Genomic DNA, 16,477 nt, shown 5'->3' on the forward strand with positions numbered 1-16,477 from the left:
TTATCTCTGTACATAGATTGTATGATCTTACATGCAGAAAACATGAGAGATTCTACAAACCAACTGTTATATCTAATATGTAAACACAGCAATTAACAGCAATTAATTAATTAATTAATTAACAGGGAGTTTTGTCTCCCTCCCTGGTTTTATATTATTTTTGTTTCCCTTCCCTTATGTTCATCTGTTTTGTCTCTTAAAGTCCTCATATGAGTGAAGTCATATGATTTTTGTCTTTCTCTGACTGGCTCATTTCACTTAGCATAATACCCTCCAGTTCCATGTTGCAAATGGCAAGATTTCATTCTTTTTGATTGCTGAGTAATACTCTATTGTGTGTGTGTATGTATGTATGTATATATGTGTGTGTATACATGTGTGTACATACATGTGTGTATATACATGTATGTATACATATATACATACACATATGTATGTGTGTATATTTACATTTATATATACATATATATATGTATGTATGCATGTATATATACACCACATCTTCTTTATCCATTCATCCATCGATGGACATTTGGGCTCTTTCCATACTTTGGCTATTGTTGGTAGTGCTGCTATAAACCTGGGGGTGCATGTGTCCCTTCAAAACAGCACCCCTGTGTTCCTTGGATAAATGCCTAGTAGTGCAATTGCTGGGTCGTAGGATAGTTCTATTTTTAGTTTTTTGAGGAACCTCCATACTGTTTTCCAGAGTGGCTGCACCAGCTTGCATTCCCACCAACAATACAAAAGAGATCCTCTTTCTCCACATCCTCGCCAACATCTACTGTTGCCTGAGTTGTTAATGTTAGCCATTCTGACAGGTGTAAGGTGGTATCTCATTGTGGTTTTGATTTGTATTCCCCTGATGATGAGTGATGTTGTGCATTTTTTTTTTCAATATATGAAGTTTATTGTCAAATTGGTTTCCATACAACACCCAGTGCTCATCCCAAAAGGTGCCCTCCTCAATACCCATCACCCACCCTCCCCTCCCTCCCACCCCCCATCAACCCTCAGTTTGTTCTCAGTTTTTAACAGTCTCTTATGCTTTGGCTCTCTCCCACTCTAACCTCTTTTTTTTTTTTCCTTCCCTTCCCCCATGGGTTTCTGTTAAGTTTCTCAGGATCCACCTAAGAGTGAAACCATATGGTATCTGTCTTTCTCTGTATGGCTTATTTCACTTAGCATCACACTCCCCAGTTCCATCCACGGTGCTACAAAAGGCCATATTTCATTCTCTGTCATTGCCACGTAGTATTCCATTGTGTATATAAACCACAATTTCTTTATCCATTCATCAGTTGATGGACATTTAGGCTCTTTCCATAATTTGGCTATTGTTGAGAGTGCTGCTATAAACATTGGGGTACAAGTGCCCCTATGCATCAGTACTCCTGTATCCCTTGGGTAAATTCCTAGCAGTGCTATTGCTGGGTCATAGGGTAGGTCTATTTTTAATTTTCTGAGGAAACTCCACACTGCTTTCCAGAGCGGCTGCACCAATTTGCATTCCCACCAACAGTGCAAGAGGGTTCCCATTTCTCCACATCCTCTCCAGCATCTATAGTCTCCTGATTTCTTCATTTTGGCCACTCTGACTGGCGTGAGGTGATATCTGAGTGTGGTTTTGATTTGTATTTCCCTGATAAGGAGTGACATTGAACATCTTTTCATGTGCCTGTTGGCCATCCGGATGTCTTCTTTAGAGAAGTGTCTATTCATGCTTTCTGCCCATTTCTTCACTGGGTTATTTGTTTTTCAGGTGTGCAGTTTGGTGAGCTCTTTATAGATTTTGGATACTAGCCCTCCGTCCGATATGTCATTTGCAAATATCTTTTCCCATTCCGTTGGTTGCCTTTTAGTTTTGTTGGTTGTTTCCTTTGCTGTGCGGAAGCTTTTTATCTTCATAAGGTCAATTCATTTTTGCTTTTAATTCCCTTGTTGTGCATTTTTTCATGTGTCGGTTGGCTATCTGGATGTCTTCCTTAGAGAAGTGTCTATTCATGTCTTTTGCCCATTTCTTTACTGGATTATTTGTTTTTTTTTTTGGTGTTGAGTTTGATAAGTTCTTTATAGATTTTGGATACTAACTCTTTATCTGATATGTCATTTGCAAATATCTTCTCCCATTCTGTCGGTTGCCTTTTAGTTTTGCTGATTGTTTCCTTTGCTGTGCAGAAGCTTTTTATTTTGATGAGGTCCCAGTAGTTCATTTTTGCTTTTGTTTCCCTTGCCTCTGGAGATGTGTTGAGTAAGAAGTTGCTGCGGCCAAGATCAAAGAGGTTTTTGCCTGCTTTCTCCTCGAGGATTTTGACGTCTTCCTGTGTTACACTGAGGTCTTTCATCTATTTTATTTTTGTGTATGGTGTAAGAAAGTGGCCCAGCTTCATTCTTCTGCATGTCGCTGTCCACTTTTCCCAGCACCACTTGCTGAAGAGACTGTCTTTATTCCATTGGATATTCTTTCCTGCTTTGTCAAAGATTAGTTGGCCATATGTTGGTGGGTCCATTTCTGGGTTCTCTATTCTGTTCCATTGATCTGAGTGTCTGTTCTTGTGCCAGTACCACACTGTCTTGATGATTACAGCTTTGTAGTATAGCTTGACGTCTGGGATTGTGATGCTTCCTGCTTTGGTTTTCTTTTTCAAGATTGCTTTGGCTCTTCGGGGTCTTTTCTGGTTCCATACAAATTTTAGGATTATTTGTTCTAGCTCTGTGAAGAATGCTGGTATTACTTTGATAGAGATTGCATTGAATATGTAGATTGCTTTGGGTAGTATCGACATTTTAACAATATTTGTTCTTCCTATCCAGGAGCATGGAATCTTTTTCCATATTTTTGTGTCTTCTTCAATTTCTTTCATAAGCTTTCTATTATTTTTTAACTCTTTGGTTAGATTTATTCCTAGGTATTTTATGGTTTTTTTGTGCAACTGTAAATGGGATCGATTCCTTGATTTCTCTTTCTGTTGCTTCATTGTTGCTATATAGGAATGCAACTAATATATGTGCATTGATTTTATATCCTGCAACTTTGCTGAATTCATGAATCAGTTCTAGAAGTTTTTTGGTGGAATCTTTGGGTTCTCCATGTAGAGTATCATGTCATCTGCGAAGAGTGAAAGTTTGACCTCCTCCTGGTGGATTTGGATGCCTTTTATTTCTTTGTGTTGTCTGCTTGCAGAGGCGAAGACTTCCAATACTATATTGAATAACAGTGGCGAGAGTGGACATCCCTGTCTTGTTCCTGACCTTAGGGGGAAAGCTCTCAGTTTTTACCCCACTGTAACTCAGTAGGATTTCTATACACTAACAATAAGATATCTGAAAAGGACTAAGAAAACAATCCATTTACAATAGCATCAAAAAGAATAAAACATTTAGAATTCTCTTAACCAAGAAGGTGAAAATTTGTATACTGGAAATTATAAAACACTGCTCAAAGGATTAAAGATGGAACAAATAAATGAAGAGAAATCCCATGCTCATGGATTGTGAAATTTAATATTATTACAGTGTCCATACAACCCAAACAATCTAAAGATTTGATGTAATCCTCATCTAAATACCACTGGCATTTTTTAAAGAAAAAAAAAATCCTAAAATTCACATGGAACTACAAAAGACCTAAGAGAGACAAGTCAGTCTTGAGAAAGAAGAAATAATCTTAAGGTACCATGCTGACTCATTTTGAAACATTACAAAGCTATAGTAATCAAAACACTGAGGTACTGGAATAAAGATAGACATATTGACCAAAGGAACAGAATAGAAAGCCCAGAAATAAATTCACACACATATGGTCACGTGATCTTTGACAATGGTGTCAAGACTACAATGGGGACAAGACAGCCTCTTCAACAAATGGTGTTGGGCAAACTGGATCTCTGTAAGCAAAGGAATGAAATCGGACCCTTATTTTATACCATATACAAAAAAGTCAACTTAAAATGGGTTAAGGATTTAAACATAAGACCCCAAACAACAAAACTCCTAGAGGAAAATGTAGGGGAGTTTCATAACATTGGTCTAGGCAATGATTTCTCAGATATGATACCAAAAACATAGGCAAAAATAGACCAAATGGGATTATATCAAATGAAAAAGCTTCTGTACAGAAAAGGAAACAATCAATAGAGTGAAAAGGCAAGTTATGGAATGGGAGAAAATATCTGCAAACCATTTATCTTATAAGGGAGCAAAACTCAAAATATATAAAAGATTCCTACAACTCAACAGCAAAAAGATTAATAATCTGATTTAAAAATGTGCAAAGAAAGGACTTGAACAGACATTTCTCCAAAGAAGGCATACAAATGGTCAACAGGTATATGAAAAGATGCTCGACATAACTAATTATCATGGAAATGCAAAACAAAACCTTAATAAAGCAACACCTCACACCCGGTAGGATGACCATTAAAAAAAAAAAAAAAAGGAAGGAAGTTTTGGTAAGGATGTAGAGAAATTTGAACCCCTGTACACTGTTAGTGCGAATGTAAAATAGTGAAGCCACTATGGAAAAACAGTATGGATATCTCAAAAACTATAAAAAGAACTGTCACATGAGAAACGGCAATCACACTCCTGGGTGTTTATGCAAAAGAACTGAAAACGAGATCTTAAAGAGATATTTGTACTTTGTGTTCACTGCAGCTTTATTCACAATAGCAAAGAAGGAGAAATAATCTAATGTCTGTCAGTGGGTGAATGGATAAAGAAGAGTGGTGTATACATATGATAGAATATTACTCAGCTATAAAAAGAAAGAAATCCTGTCATATGTAATAACATGGATAAACATTGAGAACATTATGCTAAGTGATATAAACCAGTCACAGAAAGACAAATACTACATGATTCCACATATATGAGTTATCTAAAGTAGTCAAACTCACAGAAAACAGAAAGTAGAATGGTGGCTGCCAAGGACTGGGAAGAAGGGAAAATGGGGAGTTGCTGCTCAATAAGTACAGAGCTTCAGTCATGCATGATGAAAAAATTCTAGGGATTTGCTGTACAACATTGTGTCTACAGTTAACAATACTACACTATGCATTTAAAAATTTGTTGAAAGGGCAGGTCTCATGTATGTTTTTAACCACAATAAAAAATAAAATTTAATTTAAAAATAGTTAATGTCCTATGTACCAATAATGAACAAGTGGAATTTGAAGCTAAAAACACAATACCATTTACATTAGCACCCAAAAATGAGATACCTACGTATAAATCTAACAAAATATGTAAAACATCTATATGAAGAAAAGTACAAAACTCTGGTGAACAAAATCAAAGAACTAAATAAATGGAGAGATATCCCATGTTCACAGATAGGAAGACTCAATATTGTCAAGAGGTCAGTTCTTCCCAACTTGACCTATAGATTCCATGCTATCACAATTAAAATCCTAGCAAGTTATTTTATAAGTACTGACAAACTGATTCTAAAGTTTACATGGAGAGGCAAAAGCCCCCAGAATAGCCAACAACACAATATTGAAGGTGAAGAACAAAGTTGGAGGACTGATGCTACCCAACTTCAAGACATTATAAAGCTACAGTAATCATAATGTGGTATTAGTGAAAGAACAAACAGATCAAAGGAACAAAAGAGGGAACCCAGAAATACACACCCATATAGTCACTGACCTTTGGCAAAGCAACAAAGGCAATACAATTGGGCAAAGACAGTCTCTTCAACAAATGATACTGAAATGACTGGACATCCATGAACTCAAAAATTAACCTAGACACAGATCTTACGCCTTTCATAAAGCCAGTAGACCCAAATGTAAAATCCAAAACTATAAAACTTCAAGAAGAGATTACGGGAGAAAATCTAGATGACCTTGGGTATGGTAATGCCTTTGTAGATGTAACATTAAAACAAGATCCATGAAAAAACAATTGATAAGCTAGACTTCATTTACAATTAAAATTTCTATTCTAAAAAAAAGACAATAATATGAGAATTACAAAGGAAGTCACAGACTGGGAGAAAGTATTTGCAAAAGATACATTTGATAAAAGACTGTTGTCCAAAATACACAAAGAACTCTAAAGACTCAACAATAAGATAACAAACACCACAATTAAAAAGGACCTTAACAGACACCTCACCAAAGAAGATATACAGATGGGGGGTGGAGGGGGAGATACACATATAGCAAATAACCATATGAAAAGATGCTCTGCATCGTATGTCCCAAAGGAAATGCAAATAAAAATGAGATACTACTACACACCTATTAAAAGAACCAAAATCCAGCATACTGACACCGTTGCCAAATGCTGACAAGGACAGAGTTATAGGAACTCCTATTCCTTGCTGGTGCCAACGCAAAAATGGTACAGCCACTCTGGAAGACAGTACTCTTAACCACACAGTCCAGCAATTGTGCTTCTTGATATTTCTTCAAAGGAGTCAGAAACTATGTCTACACAAAAACTTGCACATAGATGTTCATAGCAGCTTTATTTATAATTGCCTAAACTTGGAAGCAACCAAGATGTCCCTCGGTAGGTGAGTGGATAAACTATGATCCATCCAGACAATGGAATACTATTGAGTACTAAAAAGAAATGGGCTATCAAGCCTTGAAAAGACATGAAAGAATCCTAAATGCTTGTTACTATGCGAAAGAAGCCAATCTTAAAAGAGTATGTATCTATGATTCCAACTGCATGATACCCTGGAAAAGGAAAAACTACAAAAACAATAAAAATACCAGTGGTTGTCAAGATTGGGGGAGAGAGGAAGAGATGAATAGGCAGAGCACAGAGGATTTCTAGGGCTGTGAAAATATTCTATATGATATTATAATGATGGATATATATATACCATCAGACATTTGTCCAAACCTATAAAATGTACAACACCAAGAATGAACCCTAATAAGGTAAACTACAGACTTGAGCGATTATGATATGTCAACGCAGATTCATCCTTTGTCAAAACACACACACACACACACACACACACACACACACTAAACCATTCTGGTGAGTGACGTTGATCATGCAGGAAGCTATGCCTGTGCAGGGATGGGGAATATATGAGAAATCTCTGTACCGTCCTCTCAATTTTGTTGTAAATCTAAAACTGCTTTAAAAAAATATTAAAAAAAAAAAAGCAAATAAAAAAGTCTGACATTTTGTAGTAGCACAAAGTGGAACAAAGAAAAGATAATAGTATAGTCGTAAATGTAAATGTACTAGACTGAAGCCTCCCTATCTGAGTTTGAGTTGTAGCAGCAGATAGCCTTTTTACCTTGCTTTCTTGATCTGTAAAATGAATCAGACTAGAGGAACTTGAAAATCTCTTTCAGCTCTAAAAGCCTATGAATCATCTTAACACAAACCAGAAAGCTTGGAATAAAACAATACACTTGAATAACATCACCCAAAAAGCCTGTTGAGTGTTTTCAAAAATGGACTATTACTAAAGTTTTTTAAGTCTTAAGAAAAATCATGTAATGCAGATGGCTGTTCCATTGTTAAAACAAACATTTCACATGCTTTCTCAGCCATTTTAGTGTTTTTACATGATCCACCCAAATATCAAACTGGTATCTGAAACAATAGTTTGGACATTTTCCATGTTATGAAACATCCTAAATGTTTTTTAAAAAAGATTCTGGTAAATGATATACAAAACATTCTTTCAAGAAAATGTATACTTAATTTTAGTGGAATTTCTTAGAAAAAATATTTATTTTTTCTTAATTATCAGCAAGTGATATATATGGAAATAAATGTGTAGTGGCAAACGCCAGACCTTAGAATCAAAAGACACAAGTTCAAGTCTTCACCACCTCTAACTTACTGTCCCTCAGGCAAATTAAAAAAATCACCCGAGCTTCAATTATCCTATTTGTAAAATCAGAGGTTGGACATTCTCCAACCTTTTCACACTTAGGACCGCTTGCATTGTTTTTCTTCTGTACATACCATATCTCCTGCATTTATTTAGTAATAATAAATCATCTTCCTGTTTCTTCTACCAAAGACTGCCAATCTGAGATTCAGAACAACTTGTGATATGAATTCAGAGATATATTTCTAACTCAAAGCAATGAATCCACCAAGAATGAATGCAATATTTCTATTAGGTTGTTGAAATACCAATAATGACACCTATTATAAATTGAGTCTAGCAACACCAAGCTGAAAACCACAGGTCTAAAAGATACCTAAGACAATCAACACAGTGGGGAAAAAAGTAAAAACACTGCATTTTTTTCATTTGTTCAAATGAAACCAACAATGTCAGGTACTGTGCTCTCATGCTTTACTTTTTAAATCAAAATAATTGATTCCCTCCCCGCCCCCCAGATTACACTTATTTTTTGTTTTCCCTCCTTTTCTTATTGGGCAGGGTGGTGGTGGTTAACCATGTTTATCTTTCAGATTGATTGGCTTTCGAAGAAGCAGTTTCAACTTTAAAAATTTTTATTGCAATCATGGATAATATCAAACATAGTACAATGCAGTTAATAAGTATTTTCTGAATAAATGAAAGAGTAAATGCTACATCCATTATATGCGGAAGTTTTATGGAGACTGTCTTCACTGCCTCACTGAATCTTAAACCTAACAGCCCTCAACCATACAGTTGCCTGTTGTTTCTTTTAAAAAAGGGCTTTTAGTCAATGTTTTGACTATCCATACTCCTCTCACTTCTCATGCCAAGATTTTTATCTTCTCAATTACTTGTACTCCATGTAGTAGGTATAGAAAGATCATGGACTGAGCACTTCTTCATTCAATTTGTTTTGAACAGAGCTTTCAATTTATTCATGTTAAAACACAATAAAGACTCAATGATTAAAACTGGTGCATGAATAAACAGACAGATGAACAGAAGAGAATAGAAAGTCCAGAATAAAACTAAATACACAATCCTGGGATGCCTGGGTGGCTCAGTCGGTTAAGCATCTGACTTTGGCTCAGTTCATGATCTCATGGTTCATGGGTTCAAGCCCCGTGTCAGACTCTGTTCTGACAGCTCAAAGCCTGGAGCCTGCTTCTGTGTCTCCCTCTCTCTCAAAAATAAATAAACATAAAAATTTAAAAACAGAATCTTAGTATATAATAACAGTAAATTTTCAATTCAGTGGGGATCAAAGTTGAAGTCATACTTGAGGTATAAATCCCAGATGGGTCAAAGATTGAAAGACAAAAAAAAATAAAACTATGGAAGTTCCAGAAGATAACGTGAGAGTATTTTTTATAATCATACAGTGGCAAAGGCATTATTAACTCTGTTAAGATTACAAGTGCTATATAAGACTATAAAAGATAGACCATTCAAATATACTAAAAATAAAACCAAACTTTAAAAGAAAATTTCACCATAAACAAAGAGAACTTGAAAAATATTGGCAAGTCATATTATAAAGGCACATACACATATACTCTCTTATCAAATAAGAAAGAATAAAAGACCAGCAATCTAACTTTAAAATGAGCAACAGACAGGCCTATGTCAGTGACATAAAGAGTACAGAAATGGCTCAGCAATATACAAAGATACAGTTGATCTCATTCACAATAGAAGTGTAAAATAAAACTACACTGAATACCATATTTCAACGATCAGATTGGCACAGATCCAGAAGTTTGACAGCACCTTGTGTTCCTAAAGCTGTGGGGAAACAGGAAATCTCATATACTGCTGGTAGGAATGTAAACTGTTAAATCTCTACTGAGCATAATCTGGCTACACCTATCAAAATTATATGTGTACATATTCTTTGACTCAGTAATTCCACTTGTAGCAATCTACCCAACAAATATACTAGCACACACGTAAAATGATATGTGTATGAGGCTTTACCCAGCAGGATAATTTATAATAGAAATATAATATAAATAATCTAAATGCCCATAGGTTAGAAACCAGTCAAATAATAATAAAGGCCTATACATATCAATACGGAAGGCTCTTCAGGACATATGAAGTGAAAAGAGAAAATTGTAGAATAGTGTGTCTGGAATGCTAGGGGATAAAATAATATGTACTTGAATTTGCTTTTATATGTATAAAAAGATTCTGAACAATACAAAAGAAACCAGCCAAACATAAGTTAACTTCTTTGGGGAACAGGGTAAAAACTGTGCTAATTAGGACAAAAGTAGGGGAAGACTTCACTTTTCATACATTATTTATTTTTAGTAAAAAGAAAAAAGAAAAAGTAGATTAAGGATTTAACTGAATTTGAACTAAACTCCAACTAAGTTCATAGGTAAAAGGAAAATAAAAGGTAAAAGATTTTTTAAATGTCTATTTGAAGCAGTGGGTAGGACTAGATACTTGGAGGGGCTCTCAGGCTATCCCATTACAGAACACTAGTATTTCTGTAAATCTGAACTTACCCGTACCCTACAATACACAAATTTCACTCCCAGGTGTGTTCCTTGAAACTTACCCATGTGCACCAGGAGACAGGTTCAAAAATGTTCACAGGAATACTGTTTATAGCAATAAAATCCTGAAAATATCTCAGTGTAGCTCAATACATATACAATGGCTTAAATACTATGATGCAACAAATTCATCTTATATTACAAGTGGGGGAAAAAAAGCTTTAGAAAATACACAGTAATATTCTTTCTAAATCTTTGGATTAAACAATTAAATCTTTCGGATTTAAACAATTACTGTTAAGGATTCATACTTATTTGGTAAAACTATGAAATACAGGGTGAGGGTACTACATATACAATCCAGAGAGTGTCACCCCTGTTGTGGAGACGCATGGGAGGCCAAGGGATATGAAAGAGGAGAATGTAACCATAATGATATTGGTAATGTTCTGATTCTTAAATTGAGTGGTGGGTTCACGAGTGTTTATTTTATTATCATCTTCATAAATGTGTTAAATACTTTATGGAGCAAGTTGTATTTTTTCACTAAAGATGGTAACACACAAGTTTAACATTTCTTAGCAACTGTAATTCTGTACTGAATTCAGAAAACTCCATCTTTCTACGCAAGCTGATGAATAAGTAATTTTGAGGATTAACCTTATTTTCTCCTTCTGCTTATTGTAGAGTTCCTTTGATAACAGAGAAAATCAATTAAGTAGTTATTAATACTTCAATTTTTAACCTCTAGGTATTTTCATCTATATGTCATTACTATCCTCTCTTCCAGGTATGAAAATGCTAGATTTAGAAACCTTTCAATCCCCATAGATCTCTGAGAATAAACAGCATATATTTCAGATTTCTAGAACAAATTTCCAAAATGAAATTTCAATCAGACTTTAAAAAACTATATCTCTTCTTTCAAAAAAAGGTCATAAAAGGTTCTCCAAGGGACTTCGGTATGTAGATAACTGCTACCCTAGCTGTTTACTATACACTACGTGTTTAAATTCAGTCAGTTTGTACAACTCAGGCCAAAGTTTGTGAGTGTTTTAACCATATATATTTTTTTTCTGGTTATAAAACCAGTATATGTTTATTATGGAAAAAAAAAATCTCTGCTTTTCAATGTCTTTTAGTTAAGCTTTAGAAAGAAATGTGCCTAATCTTTGTATTCTTCTGGTTTCAGAAAGTCTGTGCTAATTCACAATCCTACTAGCAGTATCTGAGCACCTGTTTCCTCAACATTTAGATTTATCATTCTTAAATCCTTGCCAATTTTTTTGTTTATTTATTTATTTTGAGAGAGAGAGAAAGACCACGAGCAGGGAAGGGGCAGAGAGAGGGAGATAGAGAGAATCCTAAGCAGGCTCCACACGGTCAACACAGAGCCTGATGTGGGGCTCAAACTCACAAACCGTGAGATTATGACCCAAGCCAAAACCAAGAGTCGGATGCAAAATCAACTGAGCCACCCAGGCGCCCCCTCCTTGCCAATTTTTATGGATCAGAAATTACATGACATTTGTTTTAATCTGCACTTTCCTGATTATGCAATTTTTCATGATTTAATATCTGTTCTTTTCAAATGTCTCCTTAAGTCTTTTGGCCATTTTTCTATTAGGATGTTTACCTCTTACTTTATTATTATTAACTTCTATGTGTCCTTTGTGTATATTTATCCTATTGCTGTATATGCTGATATTTATGCTGTTTATCATTTGCCTTTCATTTTCCTATGCTGCTTCATGAATTCATTTTTAGTTTTTATGTACCTAACTCCTTCTCTTTTTTCTTTATGCTTTCATCCTTTACTCTTAAAAAATACTCTCATACTGCAATCAATAAATGTATCTTTAAATTGCTCATGTGGTTTCCTTTTTAAAAGACCATGTATTTGAATCTTTCTTGTGTAAAAATGAGTCAAACAAGTTTTTAAATTCGTGGAAATTTAAATTCATTCAATCTTTCCTGAGAATATTTCAGAAAAATATACTACCTTTGTTCACCTGATTAAAGAAACAGAAGCAAGCTTAATACTGCCTCTCTCCTCCTGAGACTCAATGGGCAAGACAAGAGAATCCCAATCCTAGTAATAAAAAGGGCTATAGCTTCTCACCACTCAGGCAAGTCCAACATAGCCACCAATGTAAAAGGAGGGGAGTATCTTTCTGGAACATTTGGATCTTCCTTCCTTGATTCAGGGGAGGAATAGCATTTCCACCTGCTGTTTCAACAGGTGCAACAGCAATGGCAATGAGGATGTGTCTGTCTTGTTGCCCCCAACTGCTCCAGTTAAATAGCCCTCTATTTATGGGATAGGACTTTGCTCAAAGATAATCATCCAGGGCACAAATAGCTCAACAATCTTTTAAAAGTAGATAGCTGCAAGTCAGCTACACTCTTGGATTTCCAACATAGTATTTATGTCCAAATAAATAAGTAACCTGATCGCTTAGTTTAATATTTAAATCCAACCAGCTCCAACTAATTTAGTTGTCTCATTACAAAGTGGTTTGTTAAGGGAGGCACAAAAGCAGATTGTTCAGGGTACTCTGCCAAAACACTTAAAGAATCTATTAATCTGTTATCTTAAAAGTACAGCCCTCACCCATACCCACACAAAAAAGCAGAGGTTGTAAATACAGTATACAGCATATGGGAAACAAGCCTACAATCTATCTTAAGCCATATCACTGGGATGATGTAGCCTCCTGGTTTCAGGATGTAGATACAGAGTTTAATAATAAATGGATGGGACACAAAAGTGACCAAAAAATGGCAAGCCAACTACAATACTGTAAAGGTCGATAAGAATTCTATCCCATCCCAAAAGTATTTGTCCTGGGTCATCTCTAATGAACCTAGAAGAGCCAGCATATTTCACAGGGGCTAAATAAAACTTTTTAAAAGGTTAACGGAAAAATATTTATGTGAAAAATGCCTCCAAATAATCTTTTAGTGGGTGGATTCAGCACATACCAGTGAATACCTTTGAGCTTAGTCCAATTTTGAATTAAGCTAGAGTTCACCTTTAAGAAACAATGAACCTGTTTTTAAGTAAAACCCTGTATTAATAAGAAACATGGAATGTGAATACAAAATAAAAGATATTATCAACTGAACTGTATCTAAATATTTTACAAAGTTTTCCATGAGCTGTCAGTAGATCTTTAAAATCCATGATCTTTTTAAAAACCTGTTAGTCATTCATCTGTAAAAATCTTTTTATGTGTATGCCAAGCATAAAATTGCCCCATGCTACATTTAACACAAACCTCACATTACAAAGTTATGTGTTCTTGCACTTCAACATGACTATGACAGTGATTCAAAGGGTAAAAACACACTAAGAACAGTCTACCTTTTGCTGCAATTCAATACAATGAAGAAAGCCTGAGAAGTATGCAAAAATTAGGTCCATATTTTAAATCTGCAGGCAATCAAGCCAGGAGCCAGGCTATGCAATCACGATCACTTGCAAAACCATTTAAACTATTTTTTGTTGTAATTGTTAGCAGTTTCTTTTGACTGTAATCTTAAAAAAAACATATCTTCCACTTCAAAAATTAAATGCACATGTACATGAACTTTTTTTGTCTACTTATAGTTAGGTGTTAGCTGTGCCAGGTTAAAATTATCTTCTTTCTCCTTTCCAATTCTGCATTCCCTGCCTTTAATTTTTGTACACTATGGTTCCAAGTTAATTTCATAATATTTATCAAAATAATGCTTCGCTAAGTACAATTTGTAAAGTAATATAAAGTTTAATAAAGAAAACACTGTAAAGAGTCACTTTATGATACCATTCTGTTTTTTACAAAGTAATATGTTACCTTTTCAGATGTTATTCAAGAATAGTTACTCGTTTTACAAATGTTAGATCATTAAAGATACTCAGCATGATAAACTGGCATGTGCATTGAATTAGAAGATGTGAAATGAGTTGTTCAAAGTCTGAAAATATGCCAGAGGGGCAGACAGCACTGACAACCTCAAATTCCTCTCTTCCCCTACATGTGCCATCCTAAGAGATGCCTGCTCTGACCTTTGCCTGCAAAACTCTTAACACGGGCATTCTTCAAGGGACAGAAACCACTCAGGGCAGAATTTCAAACTTAGGGAATTACGCAGGAAAGAATCTAACATGAATGTTACCGTCATATACAAATTTAAATTAATTTTCAGGTAACAGATTCATCACCTGAATGATCAATTGCTAAGAAACTAACTTTTTCCTAACGTATTTCAGAGGACATGGGGCACTGCTGGAGAGCTCCCGCTATCAGGGAGTAAAACAGTTACATTTCAGAGTGGAGCTGCCCTCATCCTCGGTGGTAACCTGAGGCAGGGACCTGATCAGAGGGAAGGACCCTGATATTGGCTTTCTCACCTCTCGGAGTTTGGAAGGGCTGAGGGATCATATCCTTCTTTCAAATACTCAATTCGAACTACTGGAGACCGAAGAAAGTTCTAAAGTGTGAACGGTTTGGTTAAGTTTTACACTGACTCCAAACAGCTTTATCACTTCTAACATTATGTCTAAAGCAAATCTTGTAGCATTCTTACACATTTCTGATCACTGAAACTCACTGGTCTCTTTGTGCCATCTCTTCCCCTACTTGCAAGTAAGTCCAAAACCCCTTAGCACGTTTAAAAAAAATCAACAAACACATAAAATTAAGAGCCAAAATGTCACTGTTAAATGATGGAGTTTGCAGGTTATCTATAATGTGATTTCATGTTAAAACTATCAAGGTAATAACCATCCAACTTCCATATTCAAACGTATAGTGTTTATATTCTTTGAAAAAGTATCTAGTGCCAAAAGTAACTATTCCAATACAAACTACAGATACACTGTTCATGAAAAACGTCTGACAGATAAAAAGCGTAAGCATGGAATTTTTGTTAAGCCTACATAGAATTATGTAATTTTTATTTAAAAAGGGAGGGAGAAGGCATAGAAGAAAATCAACAATCACTATGTGCTTACTAGGAAACAGACACCATGCTAAGTACTTTATATATAACCAAGATCAATTTAATGCTTACAATCCCGTACCAAATAATCATACACCTGTATATTCAAACATCAAAGGAATTAAACACAAACTTTCTGAGAGTCCTGAACTGATCTCCATTTTTTTTTCCCTTGGGCTATGTGCTAAGCCTATCACATTCATCATTCTTATATAGAGAGACCAAAGGCTCAGAGTCATATTAAATTATTTAAGTTATTCCCAGAAAGTAACTCATGAATACAATTACCTCACTGAAATATTCTTTTCAAAAGGCTCGTTTTGATGACCCAAGAATTCAATTCTCAGAAGTGTGCTTTGATAAAAGTTTGTTACTAATTTCATTATACATCAAGAGATAAGCTGTGAATATCAAAGAATACTGTTCATTATGACAATTTACATATTTAGGCTTAGTCAGCTTCCAGAAGTTGTAAGGAAGAGAAACAGTCAGAAAGGATATAAATTTGGCTTCACTGAGGACTTCATTTCATAGGGTCTTCACAGGCTGGCTATTTTGTTTTACCGATTTACAGTAAAATGGTCACATTAGGGAAAATAGATACTTTTTGGGAGAGATGGGAAGAAGTTAAAGAAAGACAAATGAGCTTCCACAGCTTGATCATGTACCTTTGAAAAAAGAAATAAACTGGAGATTTTTACATGTTGACGACACTATAATTGGAATGAGGGGCGCCTGGGTGGCGCAGTCGGTTAAGCGTCCGACTTCAGCCAGGTCACGATCTCGCGGTCCGTGAGTTCGAGCCCTGCGTCAGGCTCTGTGCTGACAGCTCGGAGCCTGGAGCCTGTTTCCGATTCTGTGTCTCCCTCTCTCTCTGCCCCTCCCCCGTTCATGCTCTGTCTCTCTCTGTCCCAAAAATAAATAAAAAAACGTTGAAAAAAAAAATTTTTTTTTAATAAAAAAAAATAAAAAAAAAAAATTGGAATGAAATTGCTCACAATTTTATGTAAATTTAATAAAACATTAAAAATTCTAACAACTCGGTACAATGTGAAAAATGTTTATTACTATGTTAAATGAAAACACAGTACAAACTTCCATGTATATTATAATTATGTAA

General features: G+C 35.2%; 1 protein-coding gene across 8 annotated transcripts in view; it reads right to left on the bottom strand.

Moving 5' to 3' along the window:
• The window catches only part of STAU2 (staufen double-stranded RNA binding protein 2), a 306,837-nt gene that overhangs the window by 139,746 nt on the left and 150,614 nt on the right, over nt 1-16,477 (bottom strand). The gene's annotated exons all lie outside the window — the stretch shown is intronic.

The sequence above is a fragment of the Panthera leo genome, chromosome F2 (assembly GCF_018350215.1).
Source record: "Panthera leo isolate Ple1 chromosome F2, P.leo_Ple1_pat1.1, whole genome shotgun sequence".
In the NCBI taxonomy this organism is placed as follows: Eukaryota; Metazoa; Chordata; class Mammalia; order Carnivora; family Felidae; genus Panthera; species Panthera leo.